The sequence below is a fragment of the Chrysoperla carnea genome, assembly GCF_905475395.1.
Source record: "Chrysoperla carnea chromosome X unlocalized genomic scaffold, inChrCarn1.1 SUPER_X_unloc_73, whole genome shotgun sequence".
Lineage (NCBI taxonomy): Eukaryota > Metazoa > Arthropoda > Insecta > Neuroptera > Chrysopidae > Chrysoperla > Chrysoperla carnea.
In genome coordinates this window covers 1-5,000 of record NW_025408204.1, presented here as the reverse complement: position 1 = coordinate 5,000, position 5,000 = coordinate 1, and positions in this window count along the sequence as shown.

Below are 5,000 nucleotides of genomic sequence, written 5' to 3'. Positions count from 1 at the left end.
AATGTAATAAATTAAAGAGCTTTTTTTATGAATAAACACTTTTTGTTTCCATCTTATCAATATTGATTATAATCGCTAACAATTATTATAATGATTTTAATTGTTTTTACTTATAATCGCTACCATTGATTATACTAAAAAATGCAATCGCAATTGACAAAAATTGTTAATAATTATAATTATAATATGTTTAGTAGGCAACCTTTAAAGCAATTTATGCATAACAGGTTGCTAGCCAAATATAAACTTAATGAAGTATTATGATGGACACTTACATTCGGAATTCATATATTTAAAGAAATAATTTTGATTATTCAGATTCTATTAATATTAGCTATTGTAAATAATATTAATCAAATGAAAAGTTTTTAAATTGTTAGGATGTATTTAGCAAGTTATGCTTTCCATACATAAAATAAAAATATATTATGTATAAATAATATTAGTGCTTGTAAAAGGATTAAGATTAATAAAACTAGATATATACTCTTAATACAATAAAAAGTAATAATTTAAAAGAATGTAAAAATATTTATTTAGCTGATAAATTTAAAATGGATAATAAATTTTAAATTTTTATTAACTCTTATTTATTATATAATATTTATTTGTAATCCTTATGCAAAATAATATATGACTTGAACAACGTACATGGGGGCGTGTATACAATTAATAAATTTAGGTAGAGAAATATATTTTGAATCAATAATTTATAAGTTCACAACAGAATAGTCAGATTTTTATTGTCTATTAAATATTTTTTAGCGAATAACTATTATGTATTACTAGAATATAATAATAATTTTTTTTTTTTTTTTTTTTTTTATGTTACTTGAATGGTGTATACGTTTACACGGTGAATGTAAAATCAATTAATCAATTTATATAGAAAAATATATTATGAATTAATTATAAATAAGTTCCAATAAAATAGCCTGATTCCCATTGTGTATTGAAATTTTTTTTTAACCAATTAACTATTAATGTGAATTTGTACAATAAAAATTTTGTATTAATTCTGTAAATTATTATATATATTTGCATTATACAGTATTTAGAAGCATTTAAATGGATAAAAATTTTTTAGAAAATCTACATATGTATCACATGTATTATACCGGTACCCTGTCGCAATATAACATGTACGATTTGTATATAAAATAAAATGAAATTTTTTCCCTAAAATTTTTTAATGAATCCCGAAAAATTCTATATATTTTACCTTTATATAGTATTTAGGACTATTTAAAAGGATAAAATTTTTTTCGAAAATCTACATATGTATCACATGTATTATACCGGTACCCTGTCGCAATATAACATGTACGATTTGTATATAAAATAAAATGAAATTTTTTCCCTAAAATTTTTTAATGAATCCCGAAAAATTCTATATATTTTACCTTTATATAGTATTTAGGACTATTTAAAAGGATAAAATTTTTTTCGAAAATCTACATATGTATCACATGTATTATACCGGTACCCTGTCGCAATATAACATGTACGATTTGTATATAAAATAAAATGAAATTTTTTCCCTAAAATTTTTTAATGAATCCCGAAAAATTCTATATATTTCACCTTTATATAGTATTTAGGACTATTTAAAAGGATAAAATTTTTTCGAAAATCTACATATGTATCACATGTATTATACCGGTACCCTGTCGCAATATAACATGTACGATTTGTATATAAAATAAAATGAAATTTTTTCCCTAAAATTTTTTAATGAATCCCGAAAAATTCTATATATTTTACCTTTATATAGTATTTAGGACCATTTAAAAGGATAAAAATTTTTTCGAAAATCTACATATGTATCACATGTATTATACCGGTACCCTGTCGCAATATAACATGTACGATTTGTATATAAAAAAAAAATATACATTTTTTTCTAAAAATTTGCATTAATTCCAAAAATTTTTTAATAATTTATTATAATTATTAATGTTTATTGAATAATTTATTATAATGCATAAATTTCATTTAATAAAATATGATAAAAGCAAAAAAAAATTTTTTTGGTCCCAAAATAAAAATTTTTAGCTGAAAAAAATTTTTTTTTTAAAATTTTTTTCTTTAAATTTTGATTATTCTGTAAAGTTTATGATGTTTAAAGCCATTTTAAACATTATCATATTTTGAGTTTGAAGCACCGGGTGTAATGTCTTTAATATATATGATGGATAGTGCGTGTAAGTTAATGAGATGAATGTATATCTATGTATAACAGTGTATTAGTGGTATTACGTTCAGCAGTCTCACACATATGATATAGTATGGTATAGTATAAGTTGTTTATTTTTCATACTGTCCGTGTATCATTCAACAAAGGTGGTGTAGAGTTGTATATGGCTTGGTATGACGTTGTTGCAATTCTATGGACACTATGATATTACGGATGCACAGATAGAGGAATAACACTTATCGTATATGTATCATTTATGTATGTTGACTGTGTAATGAATACTAAATATAATAAAATAATACACTTTTTAATAGAATAACATTTGTTTCATGTTTTAGTATGATATTAAATGGTATAGAATAGGTTGTTTATTTTTCATACTGTCCGTGTATCATTCAACAAAGGTGGTGTAGAGTTGTATATGGCTTGGTATGACGTCGTTGCAATTCTATGGACACTATGATATTACGGAATAACAGAAAGAGGAATAAAACTTATTGTATATGTATCATTTATAACGTACTTTTATGTTGACAAGAATGAATGTATATCTATATGAAATAGTGTATTTTGTGGTATTATGTTCAACAGTCTTACATATATGATATAGTATGATATAGTATAATTTGTTTATTTTTCATACTCTAAGTGTATCATTCAACAAAGGTGGTGTAGAGTTGTATATGGCTTGGTATGACGTCGTTGCAATTCTATGGACACCATGATATCACGAAAAAACAGAAAGAAAAATAACAATTATCGTATATGTATCATCTATATTATTATTGTATTTTGACTATGTAATGAATGCCAAATTTAAAAATATACACTTTCTTAATAGAATAACATTTATTTTAGTATAATATAAAATGATATTGAATATGTTGTTTAATTTTCATACTGTTCGTGTATCATTCAACAAAGGTGGTGTAGGTATGTATATGGCTTGGTATGACGCTTTTGCATGTCTATGGACACCATGATATTACGAAAAAACAGAAAGAAGAATAACACTTTTCAAATATGTATCATTTATATATTTTATTAACATGAACGCAAAATATACAAAATTATATATATATATACTCAAAATATTCTGGATGGTAATCAGTTTGGTTTATTTTGATATTTAATATTGTATTTTGGTTTTTTTGCTAGTAATGTTTCGAATATGTATATGCTGTTATTATTTTTTAGGTGTACATTGTATTAAATTGTTATCAATTATTTAATGTATGTATACAAAATAATAGCAAAAACATTTTCAATTATTATATAAAAATTTTTTTTTTTACACATGCATATTTATTAATATATGAAATTTTATCTCAGTTTTAATAAATATGTATTGAAATGAATAATAATACAATCTTATATATATTGATAATAGTCTGGATGGTAATCAGTTTGGATTATTTTGATATTAAATATTGTATTATTATTTTTGTAAAAAAATTAATGAGAATTTTGTAAAAAAACCTCTATATGTATATCTTTTTATATCAATATTTAAAAAAAAATTTTTTTTTATTAAATTATTGATTATAAATAGAATAACATATAAATTTTTTTGTCAAAGCAAGTTCATGGGTTATAAGTTTTAAACTTTACACTCCCATATGAGCACACAATATTTATATAAAAATTATTTTTATAAATAATATTACATTGACTCACCTCATACCAAGCGAGAATATTAAGTGTTATTATAACGTTTTTTATTTAAAATTAACTTTTTAAATAAAATTAAAAAATAAATGACGCTTTCAATCTAGCGACGAGTATGAGAAAATGTTTGAAATATTTTAAGACCCATTTGGTGATGGTCTGACAAAAATCATAATTATTTTTTTTTTTTTTTATTCAATAATATTTATTATGAATAACATGTTATATATTTCTTTTTGTAAAAGCAAAAAAATTATATAAATGACATAATAAAATATATATTTGAAAAAAAAAAAAATTAATAATAATATATATATCTCATATGTTTTTTCTATTAATTTTAAAACAATAGAGATATAAAAAAAAAAAAATTTATATCAGTAATGGGTGAGACCATCTGATATTTAAAATGAAATTGTAATAATATTATTATATATTAATAATTATTGTATGAAAATTTTTTTTCTTATAATAAGAAAACAAAAATATCATGTATATTATTATATATTTAATATTATAAATACAAATAGTTCCCTGGTTGATCCTGCCAGTAGTCATATGCTTGTCTCAAAGATTAAGCCATGCATGTCTCAGTACAAGCCAAATTAAGGTGAAACCGCGAAAGGCTCATTATATCAGTTATGGTTCCTTAGATCGTACCCACATTTACTTGGATAACTGTGGTAATTCTAGAGCTAATACATGCAAACAGAGTTCCGACCAGAGATGGAAGGAATGCTTTTATTAGATCAAAACCAATCGGTGTAAATTTTAATTTGCATCGTTTAATTTGGTGACTCTGAATAACTTTAAGCTGATCGCACGGTCTCGTACCGGCGACGCATCTTTCAAATGTCTGCCTTATCAACTGTCGATGGTAGGTTCTGCGCCTACCATGGTTGTAACGGGTAACGGGGAATCAGGGTTCGACTCCGGAGAGGGAGCCTGAGAAACGGCTACCACATCCAAGGAAGGCAGCAGGCGCGCAAATTACCCACTCCCGGCACGGGGAGGTAGTGACGAAAAATAACGATACGGGACTCATCCGAGGCCCCGTAATCGGAATGAGTACACTTTAAATCCTTTAACGAGGATCCATTGGAGGGCAAGTCTGGTGCCAGCAGCCGCGGTAATT